Raw genomic sequence first — 20992 nt, forward strand, 5'->3', positions numbered from 1 at the left:
TTTTGTGATTTATATATTTTATGCAATTTATTGAATTTTGACAATAATAGATCCTTTCAAGCGGTAATATAAAAAATGGACATATATCTCTTCTATATAATAAATGTGTAGATAACGGAAATTTTTTGTTTTAACGGTTTTTTATTTTTTTAATGTTAACTTTAACGGAATATTATTATATTTTTAACATAATATTTTTATATTTAACAGTAGTTTGTAAACACTTAAATTTAAATAAAATAATTACAAAATTAAAATAGAATATTTTTGAGATATTTTACAATGATAATTACTTAAAAATAATAAATAATTAAACAACTTAAAATAATATATTTTTTTAGATATTTTACAATAATAATTATTTTAAAATAATAAATAATTAAACAAATTAAAATATGATATATTTATAATATTTTACAATGATAATTATTTAAAAATAATAAAATCATACGTTTTATAACTTAAATAAAATTTAATTAAAATTAAATTCATTTATTAGAATAATATCATATTAAACATATAATATAATCTACTGTGAATTAGCAACAAACGATTTTTTAAAAAAAAAAAAAACTAGCAAGATACTTAAATTTAAAATATATGTATAATATATAATATTACATTAAATATATAATATATAATCTTTTGTTGTCACTCCCAAATTCAAAAATTAGAACAAATATAAACTTAAACAAAAATAAATAAATTATTTAATTAAAATAGGATATTTATTTCAAAATTTATATGACATTAATATAAATTTAATAAAAATAATTAATAAATTTTATAAATAAAACTAAACAAACGTCCATATTGCACGTTACTTAGATCTAGTATATATATACACACATACAATGACATATATATACTCATACACATATACATATATATATATATATATACACTCACGACCACAACAAGAGTCATAAAATAAAAATAAAAATTAAATTTAACTCACATATATATGCACATACACACATATATATTTATATAATCAAATATACACAACAGCAGTATCCTGAATTGTTTGAATAAAATTTCGGGATGAAATTTCTTTTCAAAGGATAATTGTAATATCTATTTTTGTGAAAGGGTAATTTTGTAATGTTTCCACCTAGGGCATTTTTGTCTTTTTGCATATTTTTTGAAATTGGAGATGTATGAATGTTGCGGATTTTATATGCTACACAAGTGCACGTATCGCAATTTAGTAATAACCTTGGTAAAATCAAGTATCGTCATCAAGGACTGAATCCTCAATTACCAGTCAAGTGATTCTTTTTTTCTATTTGATCACTTAGAATTTTGATTCTTATAGACAAAACTAAAGAAAATATAATATGCAGGAACAATAATTAAAAATTAAATAAAATGACAATTTAAAGCAAAACCGTAGATTTAAGCAATGAAAAATTAATTAAGATGTTTAATCTCATCAACTATCCTCCCTATCTTTCCCTAATACAAAATCCTAAATTCTTCTTCTTTCTGCCTATTTCAATTAACCAGTTGACAAAAGCAGCTTATAATTATATTATGAATTATAAACTCAACCTAAGTGACAATTTCCTATATTTCTATGGTAAATTGAACCACAAAGATAGCATTAATCTCAAAAACTTGATAAATAGTTACACAATTAATATGGATACTCTCGTTCCAAATTAAAATTATGTCCAATATAACCAAAGCAAATTCAAATCTCACTTCTCATATTTTGATTTAAAAACATATAAATAATGACTATAGATGGCCAATCAATAATCAATCAATAAAAACAGGCTATATGGAATTGAAGGAGATTGAAGAAGAAAATTGAAACTGCATTAATTCATAATAGAGATTCAAGTGATTCAATTAAAAATCCTTAAAAGCAAATTAGTTCATAATCATAAATCTAATTACAAAGACAATTAAAAATAACATCAAAAAATAGATGAGAACATGAAGTTTCTGAATTCCCCCAAGCCTTCCTAGCCTCTCCAAGAAAAATCTGTATCTCCCTTTTTTTTTTCCTCTCTTTCTTTTCTTTTAAAACCTAAATTTTTCAGCTTTTGAATAGGCGGGGCGCGACTCTACATTCCCATGCCGCGGCCCGCATCTTTAAATCCTCACTGAAACATCTTTTCATGCCGCGGCCCTCATTAGCCATGTCGCGGCTCAAGTCTCAACTTTCTGGGTTCACTACAACAAAAAATGTCATTTGCGTCAGTTTAGCACTGTCACAGTTGAGTTTTTGCGTCAGTGTACTATGTGACACAATTGCCCAAAATCATCATCATCATCATCATAAAGATAATATGAAATTCTTATAACGGTTTATTTCTTCCCATTCTTTTTTTCCATAGTCAAGAACATTGTGAAACCTTAAAGGAGGAAGTTCAACTAAATTTGTACAATCTTGTAAGCATATCTTGTGAAGATTTTCTCGAGAAAGATCCGGAAGACAAGTCAAATCCTTTGAGTGAGAAAGAATGACATACTTGAGGTTCCCAACATCCTAGTGAGGGAATAAAAAATGAAAGGATTAATTTAATCAAATATTTATCTACACATGCCATTTGATTGATTTTTTATTTATATTCAAACCTAAACATAAACAATAAATTTACATAAAAAATGAAGTATATATTTATTTATGCACCTGGAATTCATTCCACAATTTCCCAAGCTGGCTATTTACCATCTTAAGGTAAACAAGATTATGTGGAGTGAAATGTGACCCTAAAGATTTCAAAGGGCATTTATACCATTAATTCCAAGTATGGTCTGAGCTCATCTGGAAAAGAGTAATGAAGACCTTGAGGAAACTGAAGTCCATTTACACAATGCTTCGGCATTAATATTTTAAGCAATTTCAGATATGGCATATTCATAAAGACTAAAGGATTCAAGTTCACGCCCTCTAGTTTCTTTCCATACAGTTGTCCATCATCAACAGAGATCCCAAAACTTTAAGAGCACGTGGAAGACCTTGAGCATAATTCACTACTTTTATTGAAAGCTCTTTGTAGCTTTCTTCAACCGACTTTGTTTTGAAGGCATGCAAATAGAATAGTTCAAGAGCTTCCTTCTCATTTAGTATCTTTAATTTATGTATCTTCTCATCGTCTCCAATAATATTCCGAAGTACTTGTAGATTTCTAGCTAGAACTACAGCTCAAAATGACATTGATCAGTGGTAAACGTAAAGAGAAAGTGAGAAGCTGGTCTTGGATGCATCCCATCCAGAATGATTAGCTACATTAGTTAGAGCAACCCTCCATTCTTTTATCTTATCTTCGTGAAAAAGTTTTTCATTTTTCAGAAATTCAGCCTCATAACTTCTCTTCTGTCTTCGGACATCAGATGGATCAACATGGTAAAAACACCAGCTCATCTTTTCCATGCATTTGTGGATATGCAACATGGTAAAAAAATGCCACAAAATATGGTGAATTTCTTTTAAAAAAAATTTAAACATGAGAATCCCATAAAATATAAAAAAATAAATTACCATATTTTTATACAAAACTCTCTCACACTTTCTCATCCTCTCATTTCTCTCTCACGTTTATCTCTCTTCATTTTCTCATTTCTCAATCTCTCATTTCTCACTTGGTTCTTTTTTCTCAGCCCTCCTCCGGAGACACCATCTCCGCCCTCCGCCGGAGACGCAGCCCCCCACCCCCCGACAATGATGTAGCTCCACCTTCCTTTGGTTCTTCTTCTTCTGATGTTGCTGCTGCTGCTTTTAATGTTATTCTTTTGGTTGTTCTTATTGCTTTTCTTCTTTTTCACATTTGATTTTGCATTTTAAATTAGATTTTTCACTTTAGATATGATTTTTTTTTCTTCCAACCCTAATATAACCGGTTACCATCACGATTTGTTTAAGTTTTTTTTTATTAAATCTGATTTTTTTCAGACCTGTTTAAGCAAGTACTATGGCAACTAATTATTTTTATTCATATTTGATTTTTTTTTTTCAAACATAGCTGTAACTAGTTACAATAACAATCAATTTAGATTTTTTTTTTGTTTAGATCTGATTTTCTATCCAGGTCTAGATAAGTAACCAATTACGATTATGATCATTTTAGATTTTTTGTTTGGATTCTATTTGTTTTCAGGTCTGGCTAGGTAACCGGTTACTATCGCAACTAGTTTTTTTTCATATATTTTTTTCAAACCGAATTGTAACCAGTTACCTTCACGATCAATTTAGTTTATTTTTTTCATATAATTTTTTTTTCTCCAAATCTCACTAAGTAACTAGTTACAATTCAGCTGGTATTTTGATAATAGTACATTACTAAAAATCAAAATTATTTTTATAGTTTTAACTAGTTACTACAACACCACTTAAAAAATAAAAGTGATTTTTATAGATATAAGCAGTTACCACACATCACTAAAAAAATTGACAGTAGCAAATGATCATTACCACACAAAAAAATCAAAATTGTTATGATAGTGGTAACCGGTTACAGCGGAGAAAATGTTGATTGAAGAAGATACACAAAACGTTTTCCAATGTCTGAACAAAACAATAAATTAAAAATAATACCTACAATTATCGAAATACCCTCACAAAAATTCAAAATTAGCCAAAATAATCTTATATAATTAAATATAGTAAAACTAATAAATTATTACACAAATATGGAAAAACAATACCCATAAAAAAAAGTAAGAAAACATAAAATACCATATAAAATGCACACACAAAAAAATACCATATTTATCAAAGTTTAGAAAATTTTCTCATATTTCATGTAAGTCCCTCTAATAATATTTACAAGGACTTGATAGGCCCAATATTGGTATAAGTGGGTAATCCTTGGGGAAAGATTTGGTTGATGGAGACCAAAGTTTGGAAACCTCCTCACTTGGGACACTTTAAATTAATTGGTCCTTTGGTATAAGTAGTTCACCAGTTTTATATTATTCAGAAAGTTGAAGAGGGTAATCTGATAATGTGGAAACTTACATCACTGTGTCATTTTCTGTTTCTGTGTGTTGGTTGTGCATAGATTTATGTAAGTTTTCATATTTTCATAAAATTAATATAATAATATATTTATCAAAATAATAAATAATATAATTATAAATAACAAATGACATTTTAAAAAATGACCAAATTTTTCTTAGATTATAATTTATAAACAATTTTACTCATGAAATATTTTTTTAAAAATAAATTTATTAAATACTATAAGTATAATTTTAAAAATACAAAAATACCTTTATTTTATTTTTAATAACATTTCATTTGTTATTTTAAACTAAAGTAATGAATATCAATTTCTTTAAATAAACAAACATTATTTATTATTTTATAAGTTGATATATGTATATTTGTTTATATATTATAAGCTTCAAAAATAAAAGCAGTCATTAACTAAAAAATTATTAATTTAAGATTTTTTTTTTTTAAAAATAATAATTTTGAAGTGTCTCACATTTCTAGATATTTGAAAATCACATGTCAAATGAGTTTCATATGAACCCAGAATTATGAAAAGTTAAAACCTCTGGAGTACAATTTCCTAGGTTAGAAAAATTAAAACCAAGTACCATGAGAAAGTGTTCAGATTCTCATTTCTTGTTTCCAGAAACTTGCATACCAAACAACCCCTAAATGTAGATGCAACTCTTTGTGCTAGAAGGGGTATTCGTACGGTACATAGCTAGAGTAGTCTTTCTTTAGATGATTTTATTATTTTCCAACTTTTTTTTCTTCTCTTTGTTGTGTTGCCTTTTGTTATCTTATTCTTTGAAAAGAGAATTAAGTGATCCATACACTATCAAAAATTAGTTTTCAAGATAATTTTGAGTATTTATATATGGAAAAATTATACATAATACTATAAATTTCAAATTATTTTGAAAAATATGAAATTTTACAAAAATATGGATAATAGTTCGTAACAGTTCTGTTACTGCTTGTTACAATTTTTTATTTTATCTGTAAATGTTGTTTACAAAATTATAACATATGATTACAAATTTGTAAACTTTGGTTAAAAAAAATTGTATTGTTACAAATTTGTTATTTACGAAAAACAAACTTCTTATTTATGATTATACCTTTATGTATCTTTGTAATTTTTTCTATTTTTTTTTTAAATTTTAGGTATTTTTGTTAACTTCCCTTTATTTTTAGATGCTATTGCTCGTTGTGTTGGGTAGATGATGATTTGATGTATTAATATAAAGAAGTTTATTTAAAAAAATGGAATTTACTCATTTGGTACCTTATGTTTTTGCAAAGTATCATTTTGGTACCCTCTGTTTTCAATAATGCTCATATGGTACCATGTATTTTAAAATTATACATATTTGATACCCTAGACTCAAATTTGATTGATAAAATTTTGTCAATATGATCAAACTGTCATTAGTTATATGTAATTAAGTAATTAAATTTAAATTTGGAACTTGCATAATTGACAGCAGTTTGATTAAATTAGTAAAATTTTATTAATTGAATTTGAGTTTAGGGTACCAAATATGTACGATTTTAAAATACAGGGTACCATATGATCATTATTAAAAATAGATGGTACCAAAATGATACTTTGCAAAAACACAGAGTACCAAATAGTTACCTACCCTTAAAAAAAATTACACTAATATATTTTGTTAAAAATATTATTTTTAATCAATTATATTTAATTAAAATGAGATTTATCGTATTACAAAAAAATATCAGGTCAACAAATAGATGAAAAAAAAAAGTGTAAATTTTGAGTGCATGTACCTTATTAATGTTTTAATCTCTTCTATAAGCCCGGATTGAAGCAAGATGGAGCCCACCTGATGGAGATTATGTCAAGATAAATGTGGATGCTGGTGTTAGGCTCAACAACTTTTCTTTTCAGACCTTATGACAGCCAAGCTGCTGAATTACTAGCAATCAAAGAAGGCTTGCTGCTAGGTAGTGAACTGGAGTTGCATAATTTTCTATTCAAACAGATTGTGTGACTGCTATTTCTCTACTTTGTAATAACAATAGTTACTATGGAGACATGGAGAGCATTGTTTGGGGAATTAAAAACATCACCCCCAAACATGGTTTTTTGTTTTACTTTTAGAGATGTTAATTTGGTAGCTCATAGTTTAGCTAAGTGCATCACCAATCGAACGGTATTATCTCATATATATGGGGTTGGTGTGCATAAATTCCTCCAACCAAACGGTATAGTTTACTGCATTTAGCCGTGTGTCAACAGTGACACGACATATATGCCGTGCATTGTTCACACGGCAAAACATTTTTTTTAATATATATATATATTTTTTATATATTTTTTAAAATATAAATATATTTATATCTTATATATATATAAACATATACGTATTATTTGAGTCTATATTTTATGTTGGGTTTTTTAAATTATAAATACACATATAATAATATAATAATAAAGAAAATATTTTTTTGTGTAATTTTTGGTGTTGTGGTTGAAATGAAAAAAAATATGGTGCTAAGATTATTTAGTTTTGGTATTGGTGCAACACCATATATGAGGTTATGAATTGGAGATACTCTAAGTATGCTCTTGACAATGGAGCTAGTGCTAAGTGGAATAAGGATCTTCCCTGTGTTGCTCGCTCTGCCCTCGTGGCAGCAGTGCTGGCCTCACCTTAAGGCAGGTGAGGCAGTTGCCTAAAGCCTCCGAACATAAGAGGCCTCATCTTCAATATATCATTCTATATATGCATATATTACATTTTATATAAGATTAATGTATACTAATAGATGACCAATGTAAAACCATGTATAAATGTGTGGAAAACATAATAAAAATAATAATAAGAGAAAGACAAAACAAGAAAGGAAATGGAACACAAGATGATTATATTATAATAGATTGTTTATCTCTATTTTAAATTCTCATTATTAGTGTTAGATTATTTTATATCAATAGAAAAATAATTGGTTGAAAAAAGACATATTCCTAATAAGTCCATCTAAGTTTTATAAATAATAATTTAGATTTAGAAAAAAAAATATCCAATATAAAATTTACATCAAATTCTCAATGAATAAAATATACATAAAAAAAAAACTTAAAAGAAAAAATCTCATTTTTTTTGTTTGCCTAAGGCCCAGTCAGGACTCAGACTTGCCAATTTCGATGTAACTTGTCTTCTCGGATCCTTTCCTTTTCAAAAAAAAAAAAATTCTCTTCTATAAGCATACGGAAGCAAGTTTTGTTTTTAGCTATTTATCCATCACTCTTGGCTTGAAATGTGATCAAAATTAAAGTGATAAAGCTAGTTTTATCCTTAGCCAAATTTTAAGAGCATAACTAAAATAAATATTAAAAAAATATGAAAAACTTTTTTCAAATTTTTTTATTATATTTTAATTTAACAAAAAATATATTTTTATTTTAACTTTTAACCTTGGTTGCATTTGCTAAAAAAATGAGACTAATATAGTACTTTAGTTTAAGGTTAGTACACGTTAGTTAGAATTGTAACATTCTCACCTCTCTTTTTCTATTTTAAAGAATTTTAACTTTCCACGTATTTTAAAATTCTTTTTTTTTTTAATTTTAAAATTCATTTTTACTTCAAAATTAATCATTATTCACTTATTTAAAAGAGAAATTCTTCTGTTTCTTCTAATATATAGTGTTTGTACAATGTATTTGAAAAAAAGAAAAGAAAAAAAAACGTGTTAGCCTTTAAAAGTGTGATAATTTATTATTTAACCTGTGATATTCTTAGTTAAAACTCTTTTAACCTTCACTTAAAGTCTTAAAAGAGTTAATCTAAAAAATTAAGGAAATAAAAGAATGAGTGATCATATTATTACATTAGTCACTGTGTTCATATTCCATTTTCTTTTCTTGGTCCACCAATGTGTCAATTCTAAACATAAGATTAATGCTATAAAATCAATTTAACAGGTAGAAAAATCAATCTATTTTTCCTCTTTATTATTTCTATTATATATATAATTTCATATTTGAAACAAAGCATCAAAAAAGACAAAACTATAGGTGGTTCAAAACTGTGCATGGTGCCTAGTATAAAAGCAAATTAACTTCTTTTGATATTCATCAAAAGCCCAAATACATGACCAAGAATAATAATGATAGCTTCTTCTCGAACGTGCATTGAGGGCTTATTATTACACCCAAAGAAAAAAAAAAGGTTATCTTTTCTCAATAGGTGTCCCAAAAATGATGAAACATCTTTTATTGAAATGATTTAGATTATTCTCAAAGGAAAGAGTTTTATTTATTTATTTATTTTATAAAAAACCAAGATTCATTCATAAAAATCATTAGATTACATAGGTCTGAATACAAAGAAAGTATATCATTTTATTCTAAATATGTGAAACTATATAGATATATCTTAAATAATTAAGAAATTGGCTCTCAATAAATCTTATATAGAGAAGTTTTATAACAACAATTTTAAGTTTCAACTGTCTATCATTATTAATTTTGAAGTTACAAGATTAATTATTTGATGTATGTTTGTAACCTATAACTTTCATCTAAGTGTTATATAAAAAGGTGTTCCTCTTTATTATTATTAATCATAATAAAATTTGAGTGGTCTCTCTCTCCTTTTTTTTTGTCCTTTCTCTTTATTTTTCAAGAGTAACTATTCTTAGTAGCACAGAAGGAAACTTGAGAATTCTCAATTCACTACTACTATTTATTTTAACACAGCTACTGCATCAACAACTACATTTTTTTTATTATTACTCTCTTATAGCGTTTTTTTATTATTATTATCAGATTTTTATTAGTATATTTTTTATTTTATTTTGCTAGCTAACTTATGTAATTCACGATCATACAAGTATCTTCAATTTTGTTTGCATCTATATATATACATATATAATAAATCATATTATAGCTTATCAGGTACAGTTCCAACTAATTTTTAGTAGTTTATATATATACAAGGTAGAAGTATAGATGTTTGCTTAGTTTTAAAGTAGTAAACATTGTTTATAATTTTAATAAAAATTGGTTCACTATTTTTTTTAATATATATATGTTATTTAAATCCCCTTACAAAACTGCTCTGTCATATAATATTATAGCTCAGCAAGATTACAACAGAAAACCAGTCATACAAAACTAATCTACTAAGATCTTAACAGAATATAGTGTTTTCAACAGATTACAACACTCGGTACATCTACTAATATAAAAGGAAAAGAAGAAGCTTATCAAATGTATGAGAGCCATTTTTCAAGATCTGGAAGTCAGCTCCAAGAATCGCCAAGTGTTGATAGTCAGAGAGTTTTTCTCGTGAGGATTTTGTACAGAAAGAAAAAGAGAGAGAGAGAGTGTTAGTAAGAAAGTTAAGATAAGAACGAACAAAACAGAGAGCAAGAAAGTTTTGAGGCTTACCAGTTAGTGTTCTGTGACTTGGAACCTCTCTTTGTCGTACCCAATATCCTGACTGTTGAATGAAAAGGCTGAGCTGCATCCATGAGGTGAGCTCGACGAGGAAGTAGTCCATTTTTTGGGAGAACCTCGATAATCTCTGTGTTTTCTTTACCCTCTTAATTTCTATTGCATTTCTATGTGATTACATCTCTCAAATCTCATTTTCTTTTCTGGTTTTTTGCCCTAACAAAGCTTGTTTGCAAAGAAGTGTCGAAGGCTGTTCTTTCTTTTGCAAAAGGATATCGTTTATTAGCTTTTGTTTAGGTTTTATTTGTCTACAACTTGTATATACACGTGGTCTTTGTAAAGTCACATATGTATTTTAATGGAAGGTTTATTTTGACCTTTGTTGACTAACTCTATCAGTGAACTGGTGTAGGACAGTTTGGTAAAAACCTATAGTGGTATTAGAGCTAGGTTCGACAAGAAGATTTAGTTCACAAGAGTTACCAAGAAGACAAGAAAGACTGGAGGAAGTTGATCCTCCATGGGATGTATTCAATACAGGAGACTTTGTGGATATTCCACTGACTAATCCAGCTAATAATTCTGATTATTTAACTAGTTTAATTTCAAATTTTTCTAACATGAGTAATATTAAGATTGACATTGATAAGTTTGATGGTTCTGGCGATTACAGGATTTGGAGAAGGAAAATAAGATCTCTATTGGCACAACAGAAACTACTAAGAGTTCTTGAAGATCCAATAGAGTGACCTGAAAATACCTCCAAGATTCAACAGAAGGAATACTTGGAAACAGCCACTGGAATAATCATCTTCAACCTATCTGATGCTATAATCAGATTGGTAGACAAAGAAGAGACCCCAGCCAAGATATGGAAGAAGTTGGAGGAACAGTTTCAACAAAAATCATTAACAAACAACATTTTACTAAAAGAAAGGATATTCGGATACAAGATAAGTCACACTAAGACTCTTGAGCGGAATCTTGATGAGTTCCTAGGGATGCACATTAAGTTAGCAAACTCGGGTGAGAATGAATCCCTAAGTGATGAGAACCAGACCATCATCATACTCAACTCACTTCCAGATTCCTATAGAGAGGTTAAAACAACTATTAAATATAGTAGAACAGAGATCACTCTTGAAGAAGTAATTTTAGCTCTCAAGTCTAAAGATCTTGAAATGAAAATTGAAAAACTTGGGTCATCAAGTGGAGAAGTGAATTTTAGTCAAGGCAAGCCTCAGCATAAGAAATCTCATCACAATAGGGGCAGAAGTCAACACTGAGGACACTCTAGGGGGCCCAGTAACAACAGAGGCAGATCAAGTTCTAGAGGACCTAATGACCAGAAAAGATGCTACCATTGTGGAAAACCAATACACTTTAAAAAGGACTGCTATGTAATGCCCCAAATTTCCTAATAAGGTTGAGGACATTGATTAGGAGGTCGGGAGGGCCATAATTGATTTATTATGCTATTTAATGATAATATGCATGTTTATGTGTATTAAATATGCATGTGAACCCATTTGTGATTAATTGGGTGATTTTCATATTTTGGCCATTTCGGGCATTTTTGGCATATATGTGAAATGGGCATGGTGCTTTGTTATTATTTGGTTATGCTAGGGTTACCCAGCACAAGACGATCCTAGGAGGTAAGCTAGTGGGAAAGTAACAACGGGATTTAAGCTTGACTTGGAGTAAATCAAGGGGGTATTTAGAGCATTACCGGGTTATCGGGTAATGGGGATTAATATTTGGTGATAAATTGGGAGTTAGTAAGACCAGGGGGAAATTCTGGAAGTTTTGACTATAATATCCTCGAGGGTGTTTTCGGGACCCCGAGCATTAGGTTTTATTGGAAGCTACTTAAGCTTGAAGTAACCTTTTAAGAAATAAAAAGAACGTTCTGTACGTTCTCTCTCCTTAAAAGTTTCCTTTTCGTCTCCCGATCGCGTTTTCAAAGATAATTTGAGTTCTAGGACTCGGATTCAAGCGAGGATCGAGGCATAGCAATCCTAAGGAGAATTAGAAACTTATTAGCCGGAGGATTTAGTTGGAAACAACTCAATCGCAGGTAATTCAAGTTTAAGTTTTAAGTTTTTAAGCTTGAATTGGACTTTGTGAATCGTTGAGTTTTTAGTTCGTTTGAGCCTCAGGTTTTGGTGGTTTTGGACCATTGGGGAGTTTGGGAACTTTGATTTGATGATTGGGAATGTTTAGACATGTTTTTGGGAGGTTTTAAAAGGTTAAAAACGAAGAAAAATGGCTGCCCCGAAGTTGGGCCGCGGCCCTTGCTCGATGAAGCAGGTGCCCTGTTTTGCTCTTGTTGGGCGTCGCGGCCCTTGGTGTTGGGCGCCGCGGCGCTTGCCTCTGGTTGTGCTGGGGGCTGCGGCTCAAGGTTCTAGGGCCGCGGCTCAGGCAGGCTTTTGAGCCCATTTGGGTGTTTTGACCTCGGGAACATGGTTTTAGGCCTCGGTATCATTCCTACTACCCGGATTAGTGAGGATTGATGTCTTGGAGGCTAAGTTTTAGTTCAAGGATTGGTTTTAGAACTTGAACTCATTGGATCACTATTTGTGGTTGTCACTAGGTTTTCACTAGAGGCTTGGAATCGGGATCGTGCTTGTGGCTCATTTGTTGGTAACCTGTGCTTGGACCGAAGGTAAGAAAACTGCACCCCATGTGTGACATGCATGGCTATTATTGATGCATGTTGGATGTTTAAATGTAATCATTGATAGCATAATGAATGCTTGGCAATTTTGCCCATTCTTGCATATGATTATTACTGAGGCATGTTGGATGACTAAGTGTGATGCATGTGATGCACGGGAAACATGTGATTAGGGCATGCCATGAGTGAGGAATATGAGATAGGTCAGAGCTGAGTCTCTGTGTTTGTGCATGATCATTATTATGCTCGCAATTGTTAAGTAAGCATGCTGAATGCCCATATTTGGATGTTTGACATATGATACATATTGATACATATTGATAGCATTGCTTACTTGTGCATGACTCTGACTAACTAGTCAGAATTGGCAAAGGTGTCAGTATCAACTGTGAAGCTGTGACTCACTTGTCAGGTTCGGCAATGGTACTGGGCACATTGTGCTGACTCACTAGTCAGGACGGCCTTAGCGTGTTTCACGCAAGCCAACAAAGATTAGATCTAATCGACTTTCTGCATTGAATGACTCAAATGAGAATTAGTGCCGGACCGACCTCAAGGTCGATGAATACTAAAAAGCGCTTGTCTAGCCAACGGCTAGCCATTTAGAGCCAAGGCTAGCGATCCCCGTGACTGTTATGTCACATGGCTATGGGCACCGGCCCCACAGTGACATGCTTGTCAGTCACTCATCTGATAAGAGTCATTGCAGGAAAGCCAAGGTAACGGTGTCGTTACACGGCTATGGGCACTGAGGCCCTAGTGACTTGTTTGTCAGTCACTCAGTATGGTTTACCAGAACCTCAAGTGATATTCACTCATCTGATCAGAGCTAGGAGCTCTGTATGATCATTTTGATCATCATATGCATGGCTATGGGCACCGGCCCCGTAGTGACTTGCTTGTTGGTCACTCAACATGGTTTACCAGAACCTCAAGTGTTGAGACACTCATCTGATTTAGATTGACTTGATAGTCATCCAATCAGAAGGGCAGGATTTCTTATCCTAGATACCCCAGCATTGGTTTGAATTCATTTACATGCTTGAATAAAGTTGTGTTTGCTAGGCATGCCAGATATGATTCGATATCATGATATGTCTGTTCATGAGCATATGAGTTTTCTTGCTGGGCTTCGGCTCACGGGTGCTTTGTGGTGCAGGTAAAGGCAAAAGGAAGCTGGACCATCATTGAGTTGGAAAGCTTAGGTGATGACGTGTACATATGCAGTTGCTCGACCAATACTTGGGCGGGGTTTGAAAGAGGAACTAGGGTTAAACCCTGTTTTGCCGCTTAGAACGGCCTGTTGTAAATATTCTCTTGTAATAGACTCTGAAATTATATTTTTGGGATCCCAATGTATATAGTAAACGTTCTAGCGAAACGTTATATCTTAACCAAAAATTTTAATCCTTAAACCGCTAATCATACTTAGTTACACATTTATGGCCAAATGACTCGATTAGCGAGTTTAGCACTGTTTGCAATGTGCACTGTAGCGGTCCCTGGAGTTGGGGCGTTACATGCTATCTCTGGACAAGAAAGAATAAATTCAAAGTAGAAGGACAAGACTTAGAAACAAATAAATCAAACTATCGTACATTCAAAAATAAATCAAAGCAGGCTAATATAAGTAGTGGTTATGATAGTGGAGAAGTCTATGCCTCAGCCACAACATTCAAAGACGATTGGATACTAGATTCAAGTTGTAATTTTCACATGACTAACACAAAACAATTTTTGACTGATTTCATGGAATCAACATGAGGAAAAGTCATTTTGGGAAACAACCAATCATGCCAAAATAGAAGGATCAGGTACAGTAAGTTTTAAAATGTTTGATGGGGCTGTAAGATCACTAACATGTGTCAGGTTTGTTCCTAATCTTGCTAGAAATCTTATTTCAATTAGTGTTCCAGATGACATGGGTATTGTGAGTAAAATTGAGGCAGGTACAATAAAACTTACTGTGGGAGCCATGACTATAATAAAGGAGCACAAACATGAAGGCTTATACTATCTGCAAGGAGAACCAGTGACTCAATGCAACAATACCATGCACAAGCAACTGAAGATCAAAAGACTGTTTTATGGCATAGAAGATTCGGTCACATTAGTGAAAAGGGACTACAAATCCTATGTGAACAGAACCTGTTTGGCAAGGACAGAGTGAGCAAGGTGGACTTTTGTGAATCTTGTATACTTGGTAAGCATCATCGGCTTAGGTTCAAGACAGGGGCACACAAAACTAAGAAAATCCTAGAATACACACACTCAGATTTGTGGGGTCCTGAAAAGACTTCTACTCATGGGGGGTGTTCTTATATTATGTCTATAATAGATGACTATTCTATGAAAGTTTGGGTGTTTTTACTTAAGCATAAAAGTGAAGCTTTTCAGAAATTTGTCCAGTGGAAAACATTGATGGAAAACCTTACTAATCACAGAGTCAAGACCCTAAGAACTGATAATGGGCTAGAATAGTGCAATGATCAGTTTGATCAATATTGCAGGGAAGTTGGGATTCAAAGGCACAAAACAGTTCGGTTAACCCCTCAACAAAATGGTGTTGCTGAGAGGATGAACCGAACATTAATGAATAAAGTTAGATGCTTAATGTTACAATCAGGTCTAGCTAAAGGTTTATGGGGAGAGGTTGTTCTAACTACTGCTTACCTAGTCAATAGGTGCCCATCTAGTGCTATTGAATGCAAAACACCCGAGGAAGTTTGGACGGGAAAACCACCTGATCTATCAAACTTAAGGGTATTTGGTTGTGCAGCCTATGCACCCAAAAATGTAGGTAAGTTAGAGCCTAGAGCCCTAAAGTGTGTTTTCTTAGGCTACCCAGAAGGCACTAAGGGATACAGATTGTGGGTTAAGGAAAAATCTGGTCTTAAAACTATACTAAGTAAGGATGTTGTTTTTAATGAAGATGTTTTTCCATGCATTACTAATCTTATTTCTAGTGCAGATGTAGGTTTAAACACTAACCATGTAGGTACCATAATAGATTATCATGCAGAAATAAACCAACACAAAATAGCACAAGCAGAACCAGATTTAATGCAAGCAGAGCCTTATCAAAATGAACCAGACCAAGTAAGAACAGATCAAGCAGAACATATTCAAGAGGATAATACAGGTCAAGTGGAACCTACTCTAGAAGAACAAGAACCAACTGAAACATTGACAGATTATCAACTTACTAGAGACAGAACAAGAAGAATCCCTAAGACTACCTAGAAATTCGGTTTTAATGCTTGGGAAGAAGTGTTGGCTTATGCATTTGTGAGTGCTATGGGACTGGACATAACTAAGCTATGAGAGACAAGGATTCTAAGCATTGGGTCGAAGCTATGAATGAAGAGATGGGCTCACTAATCAAGAACAGAACCTGGAAGTTGGTAAATAGGCCTAAGGGCAAGAATGTGGTGTCATGCAAATGGTTGTACAAGCTAAAAGAGGGCAGAAACAAGGAAGAACTTATAAAATTCAAAGCTAGACTGGTTGCAAAAGGTTTTACACAGAAGGAGGGGATTGATTTTACTGAAATTTTCTCATCAGTGGTTAAGTATAAGACTATACAAATCATGCTCTATATTGCTACACAATATGATCTAGAGGTTGATCAGATGGATGTTACCACAACTTTTCTACATGGGGAACTAGAAGAAGATATCTATATGGAACAACCAAAGGGGTATGAGGTTAAGGGAAATGAACACATGGTTTGCAAGCTAATCAAATCCCTATATGGTTTAAAGCAGTCACCAAGGCAATGGAATAAAAGGTTTGATGCTTTCATGAATAAGAAAGGATTTTCTAAGAGATACTATGACACATGCCTATATTGTAAGGGATCTCAGATGAAGGATGTGATCTACTTACTGCTTTATGTGGATGATATGCTCATAATAAGCAAGGAAAGAACTACAATAGACCTAATGAAGGGTTGGCTAAAATCAGAATTTGAAATGAAAGACTTGGGAGTGGCAACTAAGATCCTAGGCATAGGTATTCATAGGGATAGAGACAAAGGGGTGCTTACTTTATCTCAGGGAGACTATGTGAGAAGAATCATTGGAAAGTTTTTCACGAAGAATGCTAAGACAACTAGGCAACCTCTGACAAACCAGTACTACCTCAGCAAGGAACAGTGTCCTAAGACACAGTTAGAAAAGGAAGAAATGGACAAGGTACCCTACTTTAATGCAGTTGGATCTATAATGTATCTTATGGTGTGTACAATACCAGATTTAGCCTATGCTATAAGTGTCTTAAGAAAATACATGGCAAACCTTGGGAAAGAGCATTGGGAGGCTATGAAGTGGGTGTTTAGATATCTACTTGGTTCTACTAAAGTGGGACTTAAGTTCACTAAGAAACTAAAATGTACTTTGATAGAAGGATATAGAGATGCTGACTATGCAGATGATAGGGACAAAAAGAAGTTTACTTCAACATACTTTTTCTTGGTGGAAGGAACTGTGTAAGCTGGAGAGTACAACTACAGCCAGTAGGGGCCCTATCAACTAAAGAATCTGAATATGTAGCAGTAACAAAGGCTATAAAGGAGGCAATATGGATCAAAGGTCTAATGGAAGAACTAAGCCTATTAAGAGAAAAACCTACAGTCTATTCAGATAGCCAAAGCTGCATACACCTATGTAAGAATCCAGTTTTTCACGACAGAACAAAGCATGTAGAAATAAAGTATCATTTTATAAGGGATCGGGTTACACAAGAAGTGGTCAACATCAAGAAGGTTCCTACAGAGGATAATCATGCAGACATGGGTACTAAAATACTAATCCTAACTAAGTTTAAACACTGCCTAAACTTGTTAGGTAACAGTCAAGGAGGATAAAAGCATCACTATTCGAGTAATCCTCAGGGAATACAAACACTATGATTGAGCAGCCTTATAAGGGAATTTAGGTGGAATTTGTTGTTTAAATCCCCTTACAAAACTGCTCTGCCATATAATATTACAGCTCAACAAGATTACAACAGAAAACCAGTCATGCAAAACTAATCTACCAAGATCTCAACAGAATATAGTTTTTTCAACAGATTACAACACTCGGTACATTTACTAATATAAAAGGAAAAGAAGAAGCTTATCAAATGTATGAGTGCCATTTTTCAAGATTTGGAAGTCAACTCCAAGAATCCCCAAGTGTTGATAGTCAGAGAGTTTTTCTCGTGAGGATTTTGTACAGAAAGAAAAAGAGAGAGAGTGTTAGTAAGAAAGTTAAGATAATAGTGAACAAAACAGAGAGCAAGAACAAACCAATTACCAAATCCACCTATCATTGTTGGCATAACCATAAAAAAGATCATTAAAAAAGCGTAAGCCACACTCAACCTCACCTAGATCTTCATTTGTTGCACCTCATCGAGAAATCACACTGGTACAACTACTAAACGCTATGAAAGCCATACAACTGCTCTATAGCTAGAGTTTTGAGGCTTATCCGTCAGTGTTTTGTGACTCGGAACCTCTCTTTGTTGTACCCAATATCCTGACTGTTGAATGAAAAGGCTGAGCTGCATCCCTGAGGCGAGCTCAACGAGGAAGTAGTCCATTTTTGGGGCGAACCTTGATAATCTCTGTGTTTTCTTTACCCTCTTAATTTCTATTGCATTTCTGTGTGATTAATTCTCTCAAATCTCATTTTCTTTTCTGGTTTTTTGCCTTAACAAAGCTTGTTTGCAGAGAAGTGTCGAAGGCTGTTCTTTCTTTTGCAAAATGATATCTTTTATTAGCTTTTGTTTAGGGTTTATTTGTCTACAACTTGTATATGCATGTGGTCTTTGTAAAGTCGCATACGTTTTTAATGGAAGGTCTATTTTGACCTTTGTTGACTAACTCTATCAGTGAACTGGTGTGAGACAGTTTGGTAAAATCCTACAATATAAATGAATGAATTATAGTTTTATATAGTATATATAAATATTTATATCAATAATCTCTACATATATGATATCTAAACACAACGTTGATATAGATATATATTTACATGGCTGGATGACATATATATAAAATACAATAATATTTTAAAAGAAATTAGTAATAGAAATAAAATAAGAATAGAAAAAGTCATAGTGTAGACAGTAGTATACATGCATCAATTATTTTTAGTTTCTAATGTATCTCACAATGTCCTTTGGTGAATTTGATGAAAAATAATAATTTCACTATCACACAAATTTATAAGATAAAAAATGATATATATGCTTTTATTATTTTTAAATAAATATGATTTAATTATTTAAAATATCTTATTTTAATTAATTAATTTATTTATTTTTGTTTAAGTTTATGTTTGTTATAATTTTTAAATTTGGCAGTGACAATAAAAGATTATATATTATATGTTTAATATAATATTAAATTTAAGTTTAATTAAATTTTATTTAAGTTATAAAATATTTGGTTTTATTGTTTTAAATAATTATCATGGTAAAAATCTCACAAATATCATATTTTAATTTGTTTAATTATTTATTTATTTAATTTTATTTAAGTTTAAGTCATATTTACAATCTACCATTAAATATAAGAATATTCTGTTAAAGTTAACAGAAAAAAAAATAAAAACCGTTAAAACAAAAAAAATTCGTTATCTATACACACTTTTTATATAAAAGAGATATGATAAGAATAAACAAAAAATTATAGATAAATAACACTTTAAAAATAGCTTGGATAAGAATTAGTTATTATAAAATGAATTATGACTATATATATTTTATGTATGGATTTAAGTTAAGGTCTATTATATCAATGATGGTTGTACAAAGTGAAAGGGGACAAACAAAGTATATCCCATAATTAATCGGCTAGTGTTTCCCCATTCTTAAGCTAACATTAATACTTTGATGAACATATATTTATTAATCATCATCGATCATTAATAATGATTTAATCGTTTGCATGACACCTTATGAAATGGTTGAAAAACTAACTACTAATATATAATTTAATCATAGTAATGTGTGTTTTTAACAATATTATTCTTAATTTTTTTAGTGTTGCTCTTTGACATCTTAAGGTGTCCAATACCACATGAGGTGACACTTTATGGTTGGTTAACGATATCTCATAATACTTATTAAATTTAAATGTGTGAGACCCGATATTAAATTGCATCAATAACAGTATATCATTTCCTTGTGGTTTTGGACACCATAATCTCCCTTAATATTTCTCTTAATATTTCTCTGCATTATTTTCAAACATAGCAGTAGGATTATATATGAATATTTATTTATTTTTCTTTCTACTTATTAGTTAAAAGTCATAATTTATCTACTACTATATAGCCATGATTGAAATGTAAATTGGTCTCCAGCTAATATGTTAATTTTTCGATCAGATATATTCAAATGAGAATTTTGGCCGGGTCCCCAATAAACTCCAATTGCACGTGCATGCACCAAACAACTTAATTAGCTCCAATAAAAGAGTACATATATAATGACTAGTCAAGCCATTTTTCTTTTTGATCTGACTCCTTTATTCTCTCCCTGTTTGCATATATATATATATATATATATATATATATATAAAAGGCTCTACTACACTATATATAGAGTACACACATAACACATTGCCCAAATTCTCTTTAGTATCATTATATATTATGGTAAACCCTAAAAAACAAACCAACAGCCAACAGGAGCCGAAAATACAGTGTATATGTATGATTATTCAAAGCAAATTGGTCACCATTTTTGGTCGGGTTTCTATTGAAAACATCCACATCAAGGCTTGCACACGTACAAAAAGAAGAAAAACATTGTGAAAATAAAAATAATAATAATAATAATGCAACTCTTATATATATTATTTTCAAAAGTAGTGTGTGTTTCCTCTTTGTTATTGCTTTAGGAAACCTATTGTTATTAATTGTATACGACCTGA

Source organism: Humulus lupulus, chromosome 2 (genome assembly GCF_963169125.1).
Source record: "Humulus lupulus chromosome 2, drHumLupu1.1, whole genome shotgun sequence".
Classification (NCBI taxonomy): Eukaryota; Viridiplantae; Streptophyta; class Magnoliopsida; order Rosales; family Cannabaceae; genus Humulus; species Humulus lupulus.